This window comes from Aphelocoma coerulescens, chromosome 1, assembly GCF_041296385.1.
Source record: "Aphelocoma coerulescens isolate FSJ_1873_10779 chromosome 1, UR_Acoe_1.0, whole genome shotgun sequence".
NCBI classification, from domain to species: domain Eukaryota; kingdom Metazoa; phylum Chordata; class Aves; order Passeriformes; family Corvidae; genus Aphelocoma; species Aphelocoma coerulescens.
Window position 1 is genome coordinate 106627737 of NC_091013.1, and position 13080 is coordinate 106640816.

Below are 13080 nucleotides of genomic sequence, written 5' to 3' on the forward strand. Positions count from 1 at the left end.
TTCACAGTGATTGATCTAAAAGACGCCTTCTTCTGCATCCCACTGGCCCCCGAGAGTCAATACATTTTTGCCTTTGAATGGGAAAGCCCAGACACTCGCCGCAAGCGACAGTTAACATGGACCAGGTTGCCACAAGGATTTAAGTGTTCACCCACCATTTTTGGAAACCAGCTAGCAAAGGAGTTAGAGGAATGGAAAACTACCAAGGTAAAAGAGTCTCCTTTTTCTTATGTTGTTTTACAATATGTGGATGACATACTCCTGGGAACAGAGGAGCGGGGACTGTGCTTAAAGTTAACAATTGAACTATTAAACATGTTGGGTCAGGCAGGATACCGAGTATCCAAGGAAAAAGCGCAGCTGGTGCGACAGAAGGTAATTTATCTGGGATGTGAAATATCACAAGGAGTCAGGAGAATAGGGGTGAATCGCATACAAGCCATCTGTGCAATCCCTGTACCACGAAATAATCAGGAATTAAGATCTTTCCTAGGGATGGTCGGCTGGTGTCGCCTGTGGATTCCGAATTTCGGACTCATGGCCAAACCACTGTACGAAACAATCAAGGAACCCGAATTCAAGTGGGGTAAGACACAGCACAAGGCTTTCCAGGAATTAAAGCAAGCACTCAAAGAGGCCCCCGCCCTGGGTCTGCCAGACCTGACAAAAGACTTTCAATTGTATGTGCATGAAAGGCAGAGATTAGCTTTAGGAGTACTCACACAGCGATTGGGGTCATGGAAGAGGCCCGTGGGGTACTTCTCGAAACAGCTGGACATGGTGAGCGGAGGGTGGCCGGGGTGCTTGCGAGCAGTGGCTGCTACGGTAATCCTAATTCAGGAAGCACGGAAACTGACGCTGGGAAAACACATCACGGTATATGTACCTCACATGGTCATAGCCGTCTTGGAACAAAAAGGGGGGCATTGGCTCTCCTCCAGCAGAATGATGCAGTACCAGGCTCAGTTGCGGGAACAAGATGATGTTGAATTAAAAATAACCAACCATCTCAATCCAGCAGAATTCCTCAGGTCCACCCAAGAGGAAGGAGAACTGGAGCATGACTGCGTGGAGGTGATCGAACAAGTGTATGCCAGCCGTGAGGATCTGAAAGATGTCCCGATGGCAGATCCCGATGTGGAGCTGTTCACGGACGGATCCAGTTTTATGGAGCATGGAACCAGGTATGCAGGGTATGCTGTGGTGACACTCCAAGAAATAGTGGAAGCTAAAGCACTGCCTCCAGAAACTTCAGCGCAAAAAGCAGAAGTATGGGCGTTGGTAAGGGCATTGGTCCTTAGTAAAGACAGGAAAGTAAACATTTGGACTGATTCAAAGTATGCATTTGGTGTGGTTCACATCCATGGGGCTTTGTGGAAAGAAAGAGGACTTTTGACCTCTCAAGGCTCACAGATCAAACATAAGGAAGTAATAATTCAGTTGCTGGAAGCTGTACACTTACCTAAAGCAGTAGCGATCATGCATGTCCGAGGTCATCAAGCAGACTCCGGGAAAGAATTTCAGGGGAATCGGATGGCAGATGAAGCTGCGAAAAGGGCAGCCAGATTGGTCTGGACTCAAATGGCTCTGATACCGACAAGAGAAAATCCCGCTGCACCTTATTTAGAAGAGAAACCGTGCTACTCTCCGGAGGATGAACGGTTGGCACAAATCACTGGAGCAAGAAGGAATGTTGTAGGATGGTATGTAACACCGGTCGGACAAGTTATACTGCCAGTAGGATTGATGAAAGTAGTCATGGAAACTGAACATAACAAACTCCACTGTGGTGCAGAAGCATTGGTAGAATATCTAAAGAAAATAGTACTCTCTAATTCGATGATAACAATGGCCAAAAGAATAAATGCCACCTGCCCGATCTGCATTAAAAATAACCCGTTGGTTAGAAGACAGGTCCAAATGGGGAAAATACGTGTAGGGCCACAACCAGGGGATTATTGGCAAATAGATTTTTCCGAGTTACCAAAATCTCAGGCATACAAGTACTTACTAGTTTATGTGTGCACCTTTTCGGGATGGCCCGAAGCTTTCCCTTGCAGGACGAATCAGGCCAAGGAGGTAGTGAAAACCCTTCTCAAGGAAATCATTCCAAGGTTTGGGGTTCCTTTAGGAATATCATCAGATAGAGGACCACATTTTACTGCAGGGATCGTGCAGGAAGTTTCTACTATTCTGGGAATTCAGTGGCACTTACACACCCCCTGGAGACCTCAATCTAGTGGTCAGGTGGAACGAATGAATCAAACTCTGAAAAATCAAATTAAAAAGATTTGTCAAGAAGCTAAAATACAGTGGCCCCAAGCATTGCCTCTAGCCCTTCTGAGGATTAGGATTAAACCACGAGAAAGGATAGGGGTAAGTCCGTATGAAATTTTGTACGGCAAACCATATCATGCTGTAACCTATCAAGGGGACCCACATGTAATTGGGGATCAGATGATTGTAAATTATGTTCTGTCTTTAAATAAGACCCTTGCAGCACTGAGATCCACGCTGGAGTGGAATCGACCGTTACCTCTGGACACTCCTGCTCACGATATTCACCCAGGAGATCAAGTTTACGTGAAGAACTGGTCGGTGGAACCTCTGAAGGAAACATGGGACGGCCCCCATCAAGTGATAATGACAACTTACACCGCCGTCAAGGTCGACGGGATCAACAGCTGGATCCATTACACGCGGGTCAAAAAGGTCCCCTCCCGATGGTCGGTGGAACCCCTATCTCCCACCAGAATGGTGTTCAAAGCCAAAAATTAATGCTGTTGTTGTTACTCTTGAGTAAAATAATAATTGTTGAAACCTTTGTTAAAATCACAATACCTGAATCAAGGGTGTGGGTACCGGAGAATTCAAATGTAAATCTTACATGTTTGTTTGTCGATGATCAGGGAGCTGGACGGGACAGAGTCAGGGCACAATGGAAATGGATCACCAAGGATCAAATTCCCGATAAAGGAGTAGAAACGGTCTGGGATGAGAAGCAGCAAAAAGGTAGGATTACCCTGCAGATATCCAATATAACAAAAGCCAGAACAGGAAAATACGCTTGTGTGGTTTGGATAAAAGGGACTTATGATTATGGATTCGTAAATCTTGACATTTTAAATATCTCCCAAACAGAATCAGAAAATAAGGTCCAGGTGAATCTCCCAAATGGGAAAGTAGATATGTGGGACGGACCTCCCCTCAGAATAAAATGTACTCATAGGTTTAAGACAGGGTGTCAGAAACAGATTAGAATGAAATGGTGGAAATGGAACACGACACTGGAAATGTGGAATCCACAGGTACAAGGGACAAGTTGGTGGACGCTGGGAAATGAGAACAGGGGATGGTTGAATATAACGAACTCAGAGATTGGTAGATCGGAGGGTAAATATCTTTGTGTTATCGTTTGTGGTGATAGTGGAGGTTATGGGGTCAGGAAGGTAGAAGTGGTATTACAACAGGAGCAAGGAATCAAGCCTGAACAGGAAATATATAACGCAAAGGAAGGGCAGGATTTGGTTTTAAGATGTAGGATACCAACCGAAAGCTATACTGAGTATGAATGGTGGTTTGGAGGACAAAGCTTGGTGGCTCAAGGGAAATATCAAATTAAAAGAAAACCCCAAGAAATAGTGTTAGTAATTAAAGAGGTCCTGGAACAGCAAGATAATGGACAATACTGGTGTTGGGTTGCTCGAGATGATTGGTGGGCAGCCGGGATGATTAGTGTTTATGTTGAAAGAACAAGGGTGACTCGGCAGGTACTAGAGGATGAAATCCAAACCAAACCAGAGAATCTGATTGTGGGTTTAATTAGGGATTTTGGGCAAACACAAAATGTATCAGCAATCACTGCATGTCTGCCTTTGCCCCATGCGGCAGGAGACCCTATACCATGGGGAATTATACCAGCTCCAGACATGCCTGCATCTAATCGAACAGTTACCTTAAGTTGTACCCAGGAGATTAGGAGCCGAACTAAATTGGTTAATCGGACAAATGTGATAAGGAGGAAAACCCCGAGGACTCGAGCAGATTGTTATAAGCTTCCAAATGCTGTATTTACCAGAATCGGAAGATTCCAGGGAGTAGGATGGTGTGAATACGATGAGAGGCAAACACGAGAAGTCCCGGCAACTGAACAATATTTTGAAATAACATGCCAGAATGTTACAAACACAACTACCATGGAACAATGGCAGACAATCTGGGGACCTAGTTTGTTGGAAACTTATAGTTATATAGGAACAGTTCAATGGTGTATTCATTGGAAGGGACGGAAAAATCAAACTTACTCAAAGACCTATCAAGAACAGGATAGTTGGAGGAAAGATGCACCTAGGATGACCGATTGGAATTGCACTGAGGTCTTCACTTGTGACAGCCCAAGTGAGTCTGTGAGTCTACTGCCGGTAAAGGTACTTTTGAGATTTGGCTGTGAATGTAGGGGATATAACCACACGATAACAGACAAAAATACAGAAGGAGAGTTAAACTGTAAAACTACATCAATCCGAGCTCCAGGAAATTTAGTTTGGGTAATGGGTCATGGACATTGGACCACTCATATGCCGGTAGATGGTCCAACTACACAAATTACTTTAGGAGTTCCAACTCTTTGTCCTTTCTGGAAATCGACAAAATTGACGGCCTCAGAAATACAAATAAGACATAAGCGAGATATAAGTCAGGAAATTGGGGACATAGGGTTAGAAGAAGGGGAAGATTGGCATGAACCTTCTTCAGGAATTAAATTTGGGTGGGTATTAGAATCTCTCTTTGCACAAATATCATCATATCGAAACAGGGAAATGTTGTACAAATTGTTAGGACAAACAGAAAGGTTAGCATCTGTAACCAAGAAGGGATTCAAGGACTTAAATCTGCAGTTACAAGCTACGTCTAGAATGACAATTCAAAATCGGATGGCTCTAGATATGATATTGTTGAAGGAGCATGGCGTATGTGGATATCTGCATGGTAGAGACGACCATTGCTGCATTCACATCCCGAATGTTACACAAGAAGTAGAAAAGGATATAAGTCAATTAGAACGGATTGAAGGAAAGGTGAATGATATTCAGAAAGAGGCAGAACACAATTGGGTTGGAGAACTGTTCAGCTCCCTGGGAATTCGGATGTCCGGATGGATATCCTCAATTGTACAATATGGAATCATGATTGTTATAATCATTTTAGTTGCCTTAATAGTATATAAGTGTCTTTTAGGAATGATTGTCAAGGAAGGTCAACATACTCGGCGAATAATGAAGGCGATAATGCGAAGAGAAGTCCTGGCAGAACCAGCCGTTCCACCTCCTGCTTATCGCGAAACAGCGACATGAATTGTTGAGCATCCTTGCGAACCCAGAAGAAGCTCGAAGGATGCTCAAAAGGGGGGACTTGTTACAAAAAGGATAGGATATTGGATTTTAGAAGTAGTAAGGCTAAGGCTCTGCTAGGCTGTAAGGCCTCAGGTGTAGAAATAGTTCTCTGGGGAAACAGGAATAGAATGTACTGGGTGGGGAGGTTAGGAATAGTGAATTAGCTGGGCATGGTGAACCCGTTAGTGAATTAGCTGGGCATGGTGAACCCGTTAGTGAATTAGCTAGGCACGGTGAACCTGTCTAAAAGTAAATTGTTCTGGGTTGATATATGTTGCATGCAAGGGGGATTTCAGTGGTAGGAGCTCGTTGAGCATTATCTAAGACTAGACAACCATAGAGAGATATGGCGTAGGGTATGATTATCAATTGTTAATCCTTGTGATGTATGTTTTACTTTGAAGATTAAATCTTGTATGTGTGCCAATGTTTGAAACTGTATAAAGAGCTGAGTGAAACGATAGGCCTTTGGGAAGCCTGATTTGGGACACTAGTCCCCAGGTCCCCGGGCCCTGAATAAAGCACCGCATAAACTGACTCTCTGTTGGTTTGTGTTTGTGGTCGGTGGGCAACAAAATGGGTGAGAAGAGAAGGAACTTCTGTTGATTAAGCTGTAGCTCAGAGAGAATTGGAGGTGGACAATCCTGCTCCCAACTAAATCTAGAATCGTCTTATCCATACAAAGAGAGATCAATCTAATGGCTGTGGTGTCTCATCATCCTCTCTTTGTTAACACATGAAATCACACACCAAGTGAACAAGCACTTACTTGGATCACAGAAGAAGAGGTTATTTTCTAACTGGAAGAAAAAGAAAAATGAACCCACAACTTCCTTCTTAAGGGACACTCTCTTTCCAGCTGCTCACTGTCCAACTTTTCATTCTGCCTTCCTGCTTCACTTTTTTCCTGCTTCATTTTCTTACATAAACACAGTATGCATGGAACAGAAATTCTTCTGTATCACTGGCTAGCATTTTGTATACAATGAATTGCTATTTAAGCCATCAGGAACGTCATTAGGATAATAAGTAACTAGGCAGTGAAAACTTTTCTTCTCCCTCTATTCAGCCTTCCCTCCCTCTCCCCACCCCATGCTGCTGCACAAGTGAAGGATGTTAATTATCTCCAACAAAAGGTAAAAATCCTTCTAGTGAATATTAAAAAATCCTATATACCTTTAAATTAGCATGCTATGTTAACTCTTGCATACTAGTAAATTATTTTTAGCTTAGCAAATGTAGCAGACCTAGCTCAAAATATGTGTACATAGAAGTCTTAGGCAAAACCTCCACTCACAGACAGACCTATATATAAGCCATCAATTAATATAAAGCACCAGCTGTGGGTGCTCTTCATTTTCTGTACCAGCTTTGTTGCTCCAAGTGTGAGAGGAAGCTTAGACAGACTGCAGTATTTAGGAATGAGTTATACCTGTACAAACACAGGTCTACTGAAGTTAAGTGGAAGACGTAAGAGAAAACCTGCGCAGTGAATCAGTATTAACAGTGAAGATTGTCCATCATCCTTTCTATTACTGTGGACTAAAGCACAACAGAAAGCCTACTTCTAGACACCTTAAATGGGAACTGACTTGGGTTCCATCACAAAAGCAAAGCTTTGGTAAAATTACCAGTGGAATCAATTTACTTTCCTTTGCTCTGTGTAGATTCCACAGCATATCTGACATAGTCTTTCTACTTTGGGGTTTAACTGTAGGTGGTAAAATCTGTGATGGCTATTTAACCATACCATGGACTGACTTAGCTCAATTTACTTATATCATATTAGGTCTTTTAACAACCTATCTGGGATTTGTCATATTCCTATTTTCATTCCCATGCAACACTGAAAAAACCTTAGCACAGATGGTTCATCTTTATAATACTGTAATTTAATGTGTATTATCTCAGATGTTTTGGCAGTTCTGGATGGTCTGAGGAGGTTTTCTGGCAAAAGAAGTCAAGCTGGTACAATATTGTGATGGAAAGGAAGCAAATACGATGTTTATTTCTGATATATTTTGTAGCAAGTGATGAATCAATCTTAATTCATGTGCAGGTATATATTTATCTCACTAAGAAAATTAAACTGCTAAGAAAAATAACAAAGCAAACAATCCATATCTATCTGCCTGTATCTAACAAGCTGTAAACCTTTGCTTTGAGAAAATGTTACCTCTTCATACTATGGCAGAGTAATGCGTAGTAGAGCATAAAAATGAGGAAGAGAAGCTGTGTGTACAGGCTGTGTGTAAGCCATCTGCATCCATCCCAACTCAGATCTAATAAAACCTTAAATTACACTGCTATTATGTTTTGAGCCTAATAAAAATAACTGATGAAATCAAGATGTATAGTATATCTTTACAAGCTGAAATTTCTTTTAAAGTCAAGAATTATTCCTTGCAGTTCTAAATGCAGTACCATGTGATGGCATTTTGTGTACAGTGGCTCAGAGGGAGTAAGGAGAAGAGACTGAAGCTGTCATGGCAAATTTCTAGATTTTAACATATATGTGGTTACAGATGCTAGCACCCAGACAAGAGACTGACAACCTCATGTTCACAGACTCCTTGTAAGAGGCAAATAAACAGTGACCAATTTGGCTATAAGGAAAACACAGGACAGAAATCAGCTTTAACATGAGTTGGAACTAATTTTTAGAGTATCTTATATTACTAAATACAATGGATTTTTTTTGGCTGCAGGAAGGCTTCTAGAAAATCCCAGCCTGGTCTCAACTAATTTGAAGTGATATGAGTGAGACTTAACAAAAGGAAGTGTTCAAAGGTCCCCAAATTAGCCATTCATAAAATAGAGTCCTGTTTTTTTATTGTAGTAAAGTTTTTTGAGATGCATGGATTATATGGTCATTCCACAAACATGTCTACTAAGAGCCAAATAAATGGAAATCAGTTTAAAAAGAAATCAGCTGTATTCCAACAGATAAGTTTGCTCAAATATTCAAATTGAGTAAAACTCTACAAAGCCTGCCAGTCCACCCAGTCCATTTCCAGTCGATCTGCCCAAAGGGCACTTCTGGCTCAGGGATTAATTGCTAAGAAAAAGCCCAAATCTTCTAAAGATGGATATACTTGATTGTCCAGCATGTTGTTACCACATGCCTGCTTGCTCAGCTAAATGAGTGAAGTAAACCACAAAAATTCTAACACAACCTGTCTGCCTGACACATTTTTGAAATTGAAGCAATGGAGTCATAACCACAAGTACAGGAAGAACAGGAGGTCATGCCATAGGCTCCTCGGTCAATAGATCCATAAGTGGTCCAAAGAGAAGATCTGTTCACAGAGAAGGGAACAGGAAAACACAGTATGCTTCTCATGTTTGTCCTTTTTCATGATTCAAGCTTGACAGAGAAAAATTTACATAGCGGAATAAATGTTCAATTACATAAATTGAGCTTAATCCATCCTTACAGCTACTCTAAAAAAATCCATAAAGAGAAAATATGCAGGGAATATAATTTGTCTGGACTATGCAAAAATTCCACCTCAGCAGAGCTTTGCAGCACACATAGGTGCTATGCAGTTGTCAGAAAAATTAGTGAAATAGAGCCTGAGAGGAAGGCAATGAATTGTTTGCAGAAAAGAAAAGTTTGGGGTTTGTGCTCAGCATTACAGGAACAGGTGCATGTTACGTAGGCCAGAATGCTGAAGGTGTTAACAACACCCGAACATACTTACTTACCTCTGGGAAAGTGCAAAGCTGCAGGCACCAGCCAGCTGCAAAATAGTCACACCACACCTGCATTTGTTTGACCCCTTGAGAGTTGTAGTGCTGCCCTCAAAAGGCCTAGTAAAGAAAAAAAATCCTAGAAGAGGTTAATTCTGCTGTTTCAGATAGCAAAGAATTTTAAGATAGGTTAGCTAGGATAAGTTAATGTTTCTTTTGTTGTCTGTTAAGCTACTCAAGCACTTCAGGGAAATTTGGTTGATGTGGTATAGGAAGATATTATTTCTGTTCTCTGAACAATAAATTAATTCATGGCTGTCCTTTTACATTGAAGTTGCTGCCAACTCTTCAGAGGAATATGTCTCAACAGGCAGCATAATATGTTTATACAGCAGAGGTTTGGGAAGCTAAGCAGAGACATTCAGTTTCTCATAATTTGATAAAGAATTCACAATTCTTTTGGGTGAAGTTAACATCACAATTATTGACAATAGTTCTAATTTGTCTTGATTGCCACTTAAATATCTTACACAGGACATATTCTCTTCTCAGGATTTGGCTATTGCTCTCGTGCTCAGATGGTGGTACCAACTCAGGTGTTAAATGTGTGCTCAGTAACAGGTGTATTGCAAGAGCTGAATGCTCCAATATGTTCAAACACAAACACACTCACACTCCATGAATCAGCAGGAGAAGGATTTTTCACAAAACACAGCAAAACCCACTTTTAATCTAAGCTGTAAATCTGGCAAAGAGTTTATGCTTGTTCTTATATTTATTGAGAATGGTCTTACTGAAATCAGTAAGATAAATGGATCCATAAATCTTTAGCACAAAATAGCCAAGGAGAGGAAAAGAAACATTACACTTTCCTGTCAATTGATTTGCTCAATCCAAGCAACTGTCACCCAAAATGGGAATCAGACCCTCTGATCCCTAATCCAGTGCTACAGCCTTTCTCATTGCTCTCTCACCTAAAACAAATTACAAACTATAAAGACCTTATCTCCCAAGAATCTCATATAAAATAAAACCAATCTGCAAAAAGTATGATCAGTCTACTTATAGCACTGTATTTTTCTCAGCTGAGAATCATGCTTAATCTGAAACACCAGGATAATCAATATCTTACTGCTTTAACATGTTAGCAATGAGCACTTACCTAATTCCCATCTTCAAAACCCTTTTTTTTTGTTTCCTTCTAAACCTTTAACCTGATCTGAGAATAAATTACTTTCTTTGTGAAATTTTTCTCTAAGCCTTCAGGCTCTGGGAACTCTGACTGGCCTTAGAACTCCCCCCACCTTATCCACAACCCAAAACTCCTATCAACCTCCCAGGACCATCAAAGCCTGTTCCCACCACAGCTGCACTCACACACCAGCTGGATCCTGGCTTGATTTTGGCCTTGCATCACCTCTGTAGGATCACTGGGGCTGAGGCTGCCTCACCTACTCCTCCCCCTTGTCCTGGCTGTCTTGTTCCTGGGATAAGGAGGGTGGGAGGCACCCTAGCTGCCAAACCCTCCCAGACCCCACATGGGTCCCCCAATGCTCCAGTGCCAGGGAGTTGCCAGACATCATGGCACCTTGACACTGGTTATATTTCAACAACATCAGAGAAATCTAATACTAACTTCTAGTTGCTTCATGGGCTTTATGGGTATTTTTAGTTAATGGAGTTAACAGCAAATTCATCAGTAATTGATGGAGTGGCTTTTATGCCTCTACATTACTGCTTCCTTCTTAAGCCCATATCCAGCAGAGAGTGGTATCTTCAGAAGCCCTAGACTGATGCTGGAATCAAATTCTCAGAAATCAATCAAACACTTTCTTTGATCAAATATGCATCATGTTTAGGTCCCCATCCTTCAGCATAACACAAAAAATATGGATCCTGCAGCGTAAGACAAGACCATGGATCCTTCAGCTAGCAGTAGGATGTTTCAGCTTTGGGAGTTTATGTTGACCTGAAAAACACAAGTGACGATGTGCATGGCAGTGATAATAATATCTGAGTATTATATCACCAGATTATATCACCAAAAACAAGTGGTTTTTGTCTGTTTTCCTGTATGCAAAATCATATTTTGATTTGAAACAAAAATCATATTTTGCAGAGTAAATGACTTTAATTTTTCAAAAGATTCTACTTTCTACTGAGTATATACTTTACAGAAAGAAGGGTAGAAAAAAATGCTGCAGATGGGCATGGCATGAATTCCAAGAAGGGCAGAACCATTACTTCAGTGCAACAATTGACACATCCCATTATGGAATGGCCTCATTACAAAAGTTGTCTATAATTAAAAGCTTTGCATCGGAAACCTCTAAAATACTTCACCACTTTTATTCTGTGCTACTTATCACACAGTAGTTTGAATTTCAGTGCAAGTGCCTTGTCAATTAAATTTGCAGTACACCATGCAAAAGTGTCATTACTTTCTCCAAATTCTTTTTTTCTTAAAGATATCTGGGACTCATAAATCAATTTGAAACAATTCTTTAAAAAATCCTAATGTTTATTTCTGAAGGTTTTGGAAAATGTATAGCAGTACATGGCAACGTCTATTTCTTGTGATTAGAGATTATTTAGGCCTTTAAGTACAAGTTAATGATGAAGTTTTATTTCCATGATCTATGACAAAAATAAGTGTCAATGTAAAATTTATTCATCATGTTGTGGTCTATGACAATGAAACTCCTTTTTAGATTTTAAAATAATTAGATTATCATTTCTTACTCCCTAGTTTAGTCCTAAAAGATGGCATTTGCTTAGAAAAAGCTTTTCTTTTTAATTTAAAACTTTTTTTTTCTCCTTATCATCAGATTGCCTGAAAGAATTCTACAAATTTGTGCTTGACCTGATCACTCTCCTGCCAGATGTGATTCATTCTGCTTTCTCAGCAACACCACTGACATTGCTTTATACTAGCACTGTCTGTGGATGGGTTTCATTGCATTGTTTAACCAGACAAAGATAGTTTTATCTTTTTGCAACATAAAGGATTTTTACAGAAACTAAATTCTGACACAGTTTAGAGGTTTAGGTTTTTCTAGAAAGTATTTAATAAATCAATGAAGAAGTTTTAACCATATCCCCCCAAAAAAGCATTTTCCATATAGGAATGAGCTTACAAATACAGCTTGTTTTTCAGGATCTGCTAGGGATCAAATGAGAAGTTTAGTCCTCTTTTGCCAAGAATCAAAGTGTCACACATTTTTTCATTTTTTTTTGGGTTTTCTTGGTGCAGTGCTATCTGTATCTAATTTAGAAATGACATGGATAAACAAATTGTCCTTATCAAGGTACCTGAATATAATTTTAAGTATTTTATCTTGTATTTGGAGTAATGTCTGAAACATGTGAAAGCATGATATATTTTGACAAGGTTAAATTTTAAAAATTTGAATCAGTTTATGAAGATGTTATACATTAACTTTTTATTAGCAGCAATTTGCAATAATTGTATTAATACTCACCTGTAAATTAAAGGGGAAACCTCTCTTGTGGCCAGCACACTGAACCAATTGGCTCAAGGGATCTGAACTAAATTTGTGCATCATTTGAGGACATCTGGGGGTTTTTTATGACCAAGAAATATGATTATATGAAAAACTTTCGGAGACAAGCTGCTGTTAACAGGACACTGAAGCAGTTCCCTCATGCTCAGTTTTTCAACAGAAAGAGACATTTTTGCTAATTGTTAATGCTGCCACTGACACTTAGGGAAGCACAGGCCTAAGACATCTGCAGTGGCAGAGCTTAAGGATCTGTGGAAGGAAGAAGATGCAGCTGAGAAGATTTTTGTTGGGTGAAAAAATACATTTCTCCTATATACTGCCCCCCATTCTTAGGCTGATGTGGTTTTTGAGAGCTTAGGTTGCACTCAGAAAACTGATTCTTAGGCATGAACACACAATCTAGAAAGTTTCTCCTGTGTTACTTCATTTTATTGGTGGTAAAATGCATGCCACAGACATCCTTCTGCCAT

The 13080-nt window shown here is 40.3% G+C and overlaps 1 long non-coding RNA gene across 2 annotated transcripts; it reads right to left on the reverse strand.

Annotated features, from left to right (window-relative positions):
• Positions 1 to 7331: 7331 nt before the first annotated feature.
• LOC138119763 (uncharacterized) lies at positions 7332 to 10551 on the reverse strand. Of its 2 annotated transcripts, XR_011155611.1 has the most exons (4): positions 10468 to 10551; positions 10249 to 10305; positions 9102 to 9206; positions 7332 to 8692 (listed from the first exon to the last, which is right to left on the reverse strand). It is a non-coding gene; the product is annotated as an uncharacterized lncRNA (long non-coding RNA). The 2 variants fall into 2 exon arrangements; XR_011155610.1 differs by lacking the exon at positions 10468 to 10551 and having other exon boundaries at positions 10249 to 10438.
• Between the last annotated feature and the right edge of the window lie 2529 nt (positions 10552 to 13080).